Source organism: Pteropus vampyrus, unplaced genomic scaffold (genome assembly GCF_000151845.1).
Source record: "Pteropus vampyrus isolate Shadow unplaced genomic scaffold, Pvam_2.0 Scaffold149, whole genome shotgun sequence".
In the NCBI taxonomy this organism is placed as follows: Eukaryota; Metazoa; Chordata; class Mammalia; order Chiroptera; family Pteropodidae; genus Pteropus; species Pteropus vampyrus.
In genome coordinates this window covers 2,172,483-2,183,975 of record NW_011888930.1, presented here as the reverse complement: position 1 = coordinate 2,183,975, position 11,493 = coordinate 2,172,483, and the positions used below count along the sequence as shown (strand labels likewise).

At 33.6% G+C, this 11,493-nt stretch overlaps 1 protein-coding gene across 4 annotated transcripts in view; it reads left to right on the top strand.

Moving 5' to 3' along the window:
- ANGPT1 (angiopoietin 1) overlaps positions 1-11,493 on the top strand; it is a 249,051-nt gene that overhangs the window by 80,876 nt on the left and 156,682 nt on the right. The window lies entirely within an intron of this gene.

The following is an 11,493-nucleotide window of genomic DNA, read 5'->3' as shown; positions in this document are numbered from 1 at the left end:
TAAACAATAGGAATCTAGTTGTTAATTCCATTTTGCTTTGGCTTTCAACCAAAAGATTGTTTCAATCTTAATAACTATAGAGTTCTTTTTATCTGCATATCTGCATTCAATTTTCTACACGGCCTTTTATTTTAGTTTGATTTATATATTTTGCACTGAATATGTGCCATATATATATTGAAAAACTATTAATTTTCTTAAATAATATAGATTTTATTGAATGATAGTGCACAGTAAGGGACTATAGAGATATTTGTTGATTAAGAATCAATGTGTACCAAACAATGCCTTTTTCAATATTAATATTCCTTTTCTTTAGTCACTTTTTAAAAATTATACAACAGCACTTGAAATAACTTGGAGACAACATAGGAATCAAAACTTCATCTGCAAGCCATTGTTTTAATAGAGCGAAACCTATAGATTAACGTCTGTTCTTTTCCATCACTGGCATATCTAGTCATTCTCTTTCCTTGGGCAAAAACAAATGAGTAGAATAATGTCATTTTTCTTACGTTTCTTAGATCTATTATTACAACTGATCTTTTAAAATTTCCCAAATAATTGAATCGAGACTTCAGAATCTTCAGTTCTTAACCCTTGTCTAACAATTTTAGATGCTGTAATTTCGTTCAAATGCATCAAAAGTTTTGTTTCTTTCATATCTCTAAAATGAGAATGGTTGTAGAGGCCTACAAAAAATTAAAAAGAGGATTAACTGGCATAAGCAACTGTATAACATTTTATGAAGCTGAAAAAATTTAGTAATACTTTACAAGAGATCAGTGATAACTGGGCAAAGTTTTTGAGAAATATAGCCAAAAATTACTAAAGTTTCATTAAAAATACAACTAAGGTATCACTTTGATTAATATGTAGTGGTTATACTTAGTTTATGCTGGCTGTATATTTTTATAAGCCAGGAAAACTACATTTTCTATTTGTTCATGGTATCAAGTCACTCGATGTGCTATAGGCATAATGTGAAATTATTTTTGCGTATAATAAACATAGCATGAGAAGATTTTAGTTAATCTCCTTTTTCTAGCTAGTTCTGAGGTTCAAATAAACACCTAGTTTTCTTAGACAGGACTGTTTCAGCTATCCAAACAATTCAGGCCCAGTTACAGAATGAGGGAAAGAGAGGTTCAGAAAATGATGAAGTTTTTTTGATATTCACATGTCTCTTGCAGACTATAGGAGTAAAAGGGGCTCTTTTGGTGCATTGCCCTATGTAGAAGAAAGCAGAGCTCGAGAAGGAGGGAATTCCAGAGCCTTAGGACCCTGACCTAGGGACTTTCTCCCCAGTTCCTAGACCATCAATAGTGGGATCTGCCAATTGCTGTGAGTCAGTGGTGGGGGAGGGAGTTATGGGGTTAGTGTGTCAAAAGGCTTCCTAGCAGGGTGAGTACTAGATAGAGCCTTGAAGTTGAAGGTAACAGTTGTAAATGCTTTCAAAGTTGTTGGAAGTGTCAGGAGCCAGTGATTTGTGAGATCTGTCCTTGCTTGTGCTTTACCCCTCTAACCTTTGTCCAGGGTTGGCCTGTGCAAGTGGTATAAGCAGCTGCCAGTGGAGTGCGATTTAAAGGGCATCAAGAGGCCCACTTGGCCCGAAGTATTTTTCCTGAGTCTGTCACAACTTACTCATTATCTAGCACAGCATCTGATTCAATAAATCTTGGATAGATGATGGATGGATGGATGGATGGATGGATGGATGGATGGATGGATGGATGGATGGATGGATTTACTCAGCACATAAATATATTTACTAGTTATTACATGCCAGGTACCACGCAAAATGCAGAAGATTCAAAAATAGGTGAAATGAATATGTTTCCCATTTTTAGAAGGCCCCAACTCAAGTTAGAAAAGAAGGCAAAATAAATACAACAATTATAAGTGGGAGTTCTGAAAGTTTAAAAGGAAATAAGCAGGATGCTAAGGGAAATGGACATGAGAAAATTATTCTAATAAAGGCATTTCCGATACGAAAAAATGCCCTAGGCGAAATGCAAAGATATTCACAGAAAGAAATATTATAATCTCATTGGCCCTGAGTATGTGCTTCGAGAATTCATCCTTGAAAGAGTAAAAATAGAGCACTAAGAGAATCAGGAACTTATAGGTGGAGGGAAACCGTTTCAAGGCAAGAAAAATCGAGTTCTCAGATTGCTGTCCACGTAGCACAGGGCTGAATGGAGACTAGGACAGGGAGGGCCTGAGCAGACCAGGTCAGAGCCTCTGAGCTAGAGCCCCGGCCTAGAGCAGAAGCCTGGAGCAGAGTGTCCAGGACCCACCGGCCAGAGTCTCACTGGCGAACCTGATGGAATGACGCATCCCGGAAATCCAAGCTGAATAGAAGGGCTGCAGGAACAAAATCTGACTGAAAAATGGTGTGAACTCTGTGAGAGAGTGCTTTTTTTAATGGAAAGATGAGAACATTATATCGATCATGATGAAAAGACTTGGCTTAGGGGCTACTGGCATAGTAGCAGTTAAGGGGAAAACCTTGGGATATTTTAAAGAAAATACTCATTTGCTCCAAGTTCGAATCTTTCTTGCCACTTCTGAAGCCATTTGATTTTTTCCTTATCCACCGCCTTTGGATTAATCAGAGAGAGGAGTTGCATGAATTATAATAAAAATGAGCTTTATATATGATCATATTTACTTTATTTTCCCAAATTTGAGGAGCAACTACCAATAGTAAAATAATAACTGAATGAATGAATAAGTGAATGAGTGGTAAGTGAATGAAGGAGTGAATGATAGTAAGATTGATTATTCTGCTGTCCATGACACATTTATGTGCTATTCTCATATCTTTCTTTCATTCATCTGACACTGTACTCCCAGGAATATAAAAATCTCACCTAGAATTCCTGGTTTTTATATGAAGTATTCTAAGTTTTATTTTTATATGTGATTAGCCAGGCTTTTAAAGCTCTGTTATGTATTCCTGATGCACCTAAGCACAGACAGATGTACAAGATGACAGTTCAGCTTTGGGGGTAAGCCTTAAACTAAATTTGCACTACTTCCTAGTGTCTACTTCAAAATTCCAAAGATAAGAGGCCCTTTATTTGCAACCCATTATCACTATTTAAACATCTTTCATGGCTGAGGCTGTACTTTCAGGGAGTTAGATGGGTTGATTTTGAACAGTAGCAGTTCATAAAGACAGCAGAGCCCTCACCTCCAAACCTTATCACTTGCTCTGTTTTTTTTTTTGTTTTCAGTTTGAAGACTGTCTTTTAGTATCAGAGGGAGGAATATATTTTTCTCTCTAAGAGACATCAAAGGAAATGAAGCAATCTTTTCAAACTTGTAAAATCTCTCTCTACAAATCACGATTTCTGTTTTCTAACAATAACGAAAATTCCTTCTTGAACATAAAATAGCTCTTGCAAAATGACGTTTTAAAAATATTCAATGTACATAAACTAGAAACATGGATAAAATAGCAAACATTTAAAAGTTAGTGAATTAAATGGAGAAACACCTCTGAAAACACGTTTTATATTGTGATTGCAAAACTACAATGTTACTAATATTGGATAAATCCTGAAAACAGCTGGACTTTGGCTTTCGCTAATTATGTCTAACCCAAATTGCTTTTATTTATTTAGTTTTTAAGAGAATGGTGTTTCTGTACATTACTCTTGCTTTCAAAATTGTGAGTTCTGGATTACATGGGAATGCTTACTGAATTCACTTTCTCCATGTGCGTGAATAAGAGCAGCCTGCACCCCGCTGCTGAATAATGGAGGAACAATGGTCTTTGAAAGTCATAGATAATCTCTAATCCTCATTGTCTTCTTCTGTTTCAACCCAACATTTCTCTAGAATGACTAGCAAGATGCAGAATTGACTGATGATCTTCTCCCTTCCCCTGTCTGACCCTTACACACACACCCTCTCTCTTAGAGGTGCCAAAGAGCAGTGAAGTAACCAAAGGCAGGCAGTAGGAGGGAGAGGACAGGAAAACGAACCCAGTGATCAGCCCCAAGCTACTGAATGTTGGCTATTTTCTATTATTCACTCATTTGAGCTTTCTCAGATGTGTATTTTTTTTTTTTTTTTTGAGAAGACTTTCATGTTGTGTTTTCTTTCCTCTCTTAAAGCTAACCACCTTTTTCCATGCAAGGGAGCAGGGCGCTTGAATGAGGTCCAGGTAGGCTGCCAGGTTCTCAAGATGCTCAAGCACAATGTTTCCATCCTCTTTCTTCTGAAAACAAGCTTTTAAACTGCACGCGAAGCCTTGTCAGTGATGAACAGAAATAAAAGTCACGAAGTAGTGCTGGAAATTCAAAAGCAGTTCATCGTTTTTTTTTTTTTTTTTGATATTTACATACAGTTCTAAATACGAAGACACTTCTTGAATTATACAGTTCGGTATTTTGTGTATCCACTTTATGGGGAGTAGCCTGCAGTTTGGAAAAATATGATTCCCATTGAGTTATGTTTTGATTTACTCTCTCCATCAGTGTGCTTTTAAATTCTTGTGTCATGAATTAAACATAGGACAATCTCTCATTTAAATAAAATCCGCCTACTGGGAGCCATATGCATGCCCTGGGTCAAATCTGTGGAAGCACCATTGTGAAAAGAATGCCCTCTGGCCATGTTTTTCTGTTTCAATTGTACAAGGGCTAAGAATGAGCCTGGCCATGTTTTTTCTGTTTCAATTGTACAAGGGCTAAGAATGGGCACCAAAGAGGAAGAAACACATCAATCTGAGTCACCAACACTTCAAAGATGCTCACTCTTTCTCTAAAGACCAATACACTGCAGGCTTTCATCAGACATAAACTGACTTAAAGGAGTTTTCCAAAGGAGATAGTCTTTATGTAAAACTGCTTTTTGTTTGCTGCAGAATTTAATGGTAGAATGAATTTCTTTGTAAGTAATAAAAATAATTCTAAAATAGTCATTATTATGATTTTTGGTGTGACAATTTTGTTCCAACTTAACACATATGCTAAGTGCCTTACATAAATTACATAATTTATTTTCAAAAACCTATAAGATAGATAGTATTATTACTCATCTGTATTATTATAAATGAGGAAATGGAAGCATGGAAAAGTTAAATATCTTCCTGAAGTTCACAGAGCATCAGGATTTGAAATGCTTTTAGCTTACTCCAAAACTTAGACATTAGATTTGAATGAACATATACTTGTATATTTTATTAATATTCTGAAAACTTTCTCAAAGAGTCTACTAATGCTGATGTAATTTGATTTTAGGACATTCAAAAAGGAATTTCATATAATTTTGGCTGTTGGAGGTCATTTTTAATAACTTGAAAATGTACAGTGGAATGCATATTTGAAGCATGAACATTCCCCATGTACATTTCAAGGTTTCTAAACATAGACAAAATTTTTTCAATATTTGTTTTCTATTTATATTGTCACATAATTTTGTTTAAGTAAAATCTGTACATTATTTGTATGGTAGATTTATTAAGGAAGTAAATGTTAAAAGAAATCAGAGGCATACATTAATATTAATGTCTTTATTATATAAAGAGTTTTTGTGACTCAATATGAAAATGTAGACAACTGAATTGAAAGATGGACAGAGAATATGTATAGGAAATTCAATGAAGAATAAATACAAATGGTTAAACTCAAATGCATATGATAAAATGTTCACTATCAATTGTCATTATAGGAATGACAAACAATATGATAGTATTTTAATCTATTCGTGTATGAAAATTAAAAATTATGATTCATATCTACTTTTTAAAGGATGTAGGAATATAAACACTCTGAAACATTGTTTGTGGGAGCATAAATTATTAAAATGTGCACACATACACGGAGTTTAAAATATAGGTAGAAATCCCAAGATTTAAAAAAGTTTATACAGTTTGAGCCGATAATTTTTACTGATACTAATTTATATAAAGGAAATAGAGAGGAATATAATATTTTATCTATAAGGCTTTGTCAAATCTTATTTTAACTTTAAAAATATTAAATAATTTATAAGAAGTTCAACACAACATAAAAGCCTCGCTAACAAATTTATGATATAGCCACATGACAACCATACTTTGAAGACTAATTAAAAAAACAATATAGTATTTATAATATACAGTTAAGAGAGAATGGATATGAAATTAATATTACAGTATGATTTCAATTTAAAAAATAAATATCTCCTATATAGATATACATATAACATAGCTATACTATATATTACATATACATATTATATACATATGTAATTATATATAATAGAATATGAAAATATTAATATCAATTTTTTAATGTGGTAGAATTATAGGTGATGTTTACTTTATTTTTATATATTTTTTGTATTTAAAGATTTTCTACAATTAATATATGTGTATATATTTTTCATAATTAAAAAATTTAAATACCTGAGAAAGCATATTTTTATTAAATAAAAATACATTCATATTTTAAATATGGCTAAAATAATAAAGGATCAACCCATGCATCTGCAGGAAATAATAGCCTAATGTAAACCAAAAATACTGCTGTTAGTATAAATGTTTATTTGAGTAAACACATGAAAGAAGTTCAAACTCACTATTACAGAAATATAAATTAAAACAAGTACAGTGATTTCCCCTACATCTACTGATATTCACTGCTGCTGAAGATCTAAAGAACAGGCATTTGCAAACTGCGCTAGCTGGAGTGTGAAATTAGTAGAGCCTTTTTTGAGGTAGTGTGTCATTATCTATCAAAACTTAAAATGTATGTACATTTAAAGTTATCGATTTCGCTTGTAGGAATTGATACTACTAAATTATCCACCCAAGTGAACAAAATTGGATGTACAAAATGTTCATTGCAGCATTTTTTATAAAAGCAAAATATTAAGGACAATCTAAATGCTAGCAAAAGAAGAGTGTTTAAATAGATTTGGTAACTGCTAAAAATTTTTGAGAGATCTATATGTAATGAAAGATATACAAGACATATAATTATGTTTAAAAAAACACATGGCACTGTAATGTGAATAGTATGATTTAATTGAAGTTTAAAAAATATGAATATATAGAAAAATATCTAAAGAGATAAATCCTAAATTTAACAGTAATCTCTTTGGAGGGAAACGAGCCAAGGATTGTTGGAGGCAATGGAACAGAAATTTCATTTTTTACTTTTATTCTTTGATGGTTTTTGCAGTGAGAAGTGTTTGTATATCACTTATATAATTAAAATGATTCAAAATGTTAAATGAACCAAGAACAGTGTTAGCCATTTGTTTTAAACAAACACTAATATATTGGCAGATATCATCATGCTGTTAAAACTGTGAATTATTTTCCCCAAAATAAGAGTGTTTTCCTTATTCCCTTAAACTATTTTAATTTTCGTGGCCAGCATAAAGCTGATCTTGGCAAGAGCGAAAGGCATTCTCATAAGAGGAGAAATCCATAAGGCAGTGCCTCCAATATATTAAGTTGCAACAGCCCTTTCCTTAAGGCTTTTGGTTGTATCATCATCTCTTAACAAAACATTTTTATTATTCCAGTTTTAAAATCCTCCAGTGACTATTTTGCTTGATTTCTCTTTTGTCTTTCTTTCATTTCTTCATGACAGTAATGCAAGACAAATTTTGATAAAAATGCCTTGCTCATTTTTTGACTGCTTGACTGTTCCAAGCTAAGCCAAAGAACATTCATATTGTGAAAGGAAATAATTTTTCTCTTTGAATTATATTGTTTTTCAAAGCTCAAAACAGTCTTTTGTATTATAAAAGTAATTTATGTTAATTTTGAAATATTAGCTAAAATATAAAAATATGAGGAAAGTAAAAATCTCTCTCTAATCCTATAGCAAAGAGATAACCATTGTTAGCACTTTTGTATATATCCTTCATGTATACAAAATTTCTTATATCTTGTTTTTTTTCCCCCCCTTGATGTAATCTAGCCCTTACTCATATTATATTTTATAAAAGCAGCATTCACGGGATTATACTATGTGGGTATCCTATTTTTAGACAGTGAGGTTTCTGGCAAGCCCAACTGGTTGTCAATGCAACAGCCTCTTCTTTTTCCTGTTGACAAATCCTACCTCCCATAATAGAGGCTGGAAATGGCGGTTATTCACTTTCTCAGTCTCCCTTGCAGCTAAGGCTTAGAATATGAGACCCAAACCTAGTCAACGAGACCAAATAAAATTTCTGGAATAGGTTTTCCTACTCCTAGAAAGCGGACATACTTGGAGAAACTTCCCTCTTCCTGACTTTAGATGTTATTGTGTGATTTGTGATGCCCGGAGCTGTTGGAGCTTTCTTGTGATTATGGGGAATGAAGCCTAAGAACCAAACTATGCCAAGGATAATACGGTGTGAAGATTAAGATTCTGAATCTTTGCTAACATCCTTGAGCTACAGAACTAATGCTAGAAACTTCTTTTCAGAAATTCTTATGGGCTAATAAACTATCGTTTAATCCACCTTAGTCAAATATTCTTTTACTTGAAGCCAAACGCAAGCCAGTTTTTCACGGTCTCAGTTCACTGGTAAATGTTAAATGCGCAAATTTGTAATTCTGTCCAATTGTATTTCTGAGATAAATTCTTAGTTGTGGAAGTCTTGGCTCAAATGATGGGCTCACTTCGAATAGAAATTTAAAATAATTTAAGGGCATATTAGCCATAATTCAATATTTTGCTCCTTATTCTTATATTTCCTAATTGAGGTCTTGGTTTAATTTAGAGAGTAAAATCATGCGCTAAGGAATTACATGGCACTGATTGGGTGCCTGCCTGTGTTGCCTACTACTTGGTTGATTTTTGGCACATTACTTAACTTATCTCTTTTTTAGTTTGCTCATCTGTTATATGGAGATAAAAAAGATCCTATTTTATTTGTTTTGTGTGTGTGTGTGAGGATTAGGTAAGTTAATACCTGTTAAACTGTTAGAACTGTCTACTTCGGTGTAAGTATTCTTCATTCCTCTGTGTAGCCTGCCATCCCATCCCAGTAATTGGTACACATAAGTTGCTTATTAAATATTTATAAAATAAGTGAAGGAAAGAATGATACATTTGAGGTTATTATCTGGACTACTGTTTACTCGTATGTAAAGATTTCTAGAATTCACTCTGTTTGCTTTTACCTCTGTCTTTTCTGCTGAGACCATAAAATGAGCCGTATTACAATATTACAGTTAGGAGTCAGTGCAGATTTTTAACATAGAAAATGCTCACATATAAAATATCCTTAGGATGGGCATACTGTGTTACAAAAAAATGAGTTTGTTTTTCCCACATATACACTTGCTCTTTGAAAATCAGCATCTTCAAAAGAGAAGGGTTTTATACTTTGTGTAGTCCTGTCTTTCAGCCAGTGAAGTAATTTGCTCCGTAACATTCCAGATAGATAATCATCCAATGTCTTTTAACAATGAATGCATTGGAATCTTTCCACTATTATTTTGAAATCCTGGAGGTAGATGGAGGAGAAGTAAAATTAGAATATCATTGATTGTTGTTTGAGCCAACGTAAGCATTGAAGTCTTTTTACACAGATTTTTCAGAGAACTAGAATCCATTAAATGCACAATGAGACATAAAATATGACATATTTTTTATACGTATTAACCTGTTTGTTACAGTGTATATGTACATACAAATCTGAATTCTTTAATAAATTTTACTGTATTATTCAGTGCAAATAGAATAATCCTGAATCAAAGGACAGTTGAACTTAATGGAAGTTTTATGTGAAATCCAACTATCTTACCCTTTGGCTAATGACTATCAAATCAACCCACTCATTGCCCTCAGTTATGTATTATCCTTTAGAGGATTTAAAAGCAGTTCACTTCAGATCCTGAGTGCATTATCTCATTTCTCTAATTTATTCAACAGTGTAGAAGGCTACCGAAATGAAATGACTTCCAAACTGCAGAAACAGCCAAAATTGTTACAGTAGTTCTTTGATAACTTGCATTTTAGTGGTTTGTGAGAGTATTTTTATTAGAAAAAAGGGGGGGAAAAGCAATTTTTTTAAATCTGAATATTAAGCTTTTAAAATATAATAACGACAAGAAAAGAAAAAGAAATGCATATTTCACATTCACTTTAGTGACAGATGATCAGTTAATAATGGATTATCCAAAATGAACTGCCAAATAGTAGAAAAGTTGCACATGAAACACAGGGGCTTAAATTGAAGACTGTTTTGGATAGATTATCTAAGTTGTGGTCCCCAAAAAAACAGTTTATGGACTCAAAAGGCTATGCTCATCAGCAAGCTGCAAAAGAGTTTTCAGGAGCACCAGAGATGCATTTCAAAAGTAACATATAAAGGTCAGACCTGGCATTTTATGTTAAAATCAATCATTTGTATGTTGGTGGTGGTTGGGCATGTACATTCATGCATTTTTAAAAAGATCAGTCATTTCCTAGCAGGATCTAGTATAAATCTGGACACTTTCAAGTTAATATACTTTTTTAAAAATTTCAAGTGACTTGAGCATATTAATACTATTCCCTGCTTAGAAAACTTTTAGTTGACTCTTTATCTTCCTGTATTTTCTGGTTGACAATTACTATTTTCCAGATGGCTGTGATGCTTGACATCTACTGTTGTAAAAAACTTTCATTCATTTATTCATCACTTGTTTATTAAGGACCTATTATGTGCTAGGCACTGTTCTAGGCATTTATAATATAGCAGATAACGAATCAGATAAATGTCTTGCTTTCATGGGGGATTATCAAAAAAGTACTATTGAATTTATCAGTTTGGCTGAGGGGTCAGGAAGTTATACTCAGGTATCATGCTTTTTAGAATGGGATTTAATTATGAAATATATTTTGAAATGTATTTGCATAAATAATTTAAAAGGAACTAATTCCCTCCTTTCCCAATCTAATATCCCACATCTTATTCTGGGAGTTAGAAATCAATGTCCTACATCAGAAGAAGGCTGGGAACAAAGTATAGATAAAGTATAAAAGTAGTAGAAGAACAGTAATTGGTATGTGTTTAATAAATGTTTACATGGTTTAGAAAAGGCTCCCATCCTCTACTCTTTCTGGCAAAGTTGGAGTCTAGAAAGTGAGAGAAGACTTCCTGCTCTAATTCCTGCTTTTTATGCTGATTTTTCTCTGATGAAAATTGGTGCGGCAGCATTTCTGCTATCCCAACATTTTCTAAGCCCTTTCTACCCTACAAATGTGGTACCTGGCTCCTTAAACTGTCAGTGAGATCACATCTCAAAGCACTGGTGGTGTTTGCTAGTGTGTCTGACCACCATGTCGACTCTTTCAAGTCATGTCACTTTGCCATGTGGAATATCAGGATCATGTTCTTGTGGTGGCAGAGTGGAACTGGACGTACTGGGCATCTTGGGAGGGAGACTCTGTGAGGCTGGAGCCTAGCTCGGCCATTAACCTGTGACAGTCTCTCAGGCCAGCCGTGCCCTCCTTGCCTGAGAAGAACCTTGAAATGCCTGTACTGTTTCATCCCTATGAGTCA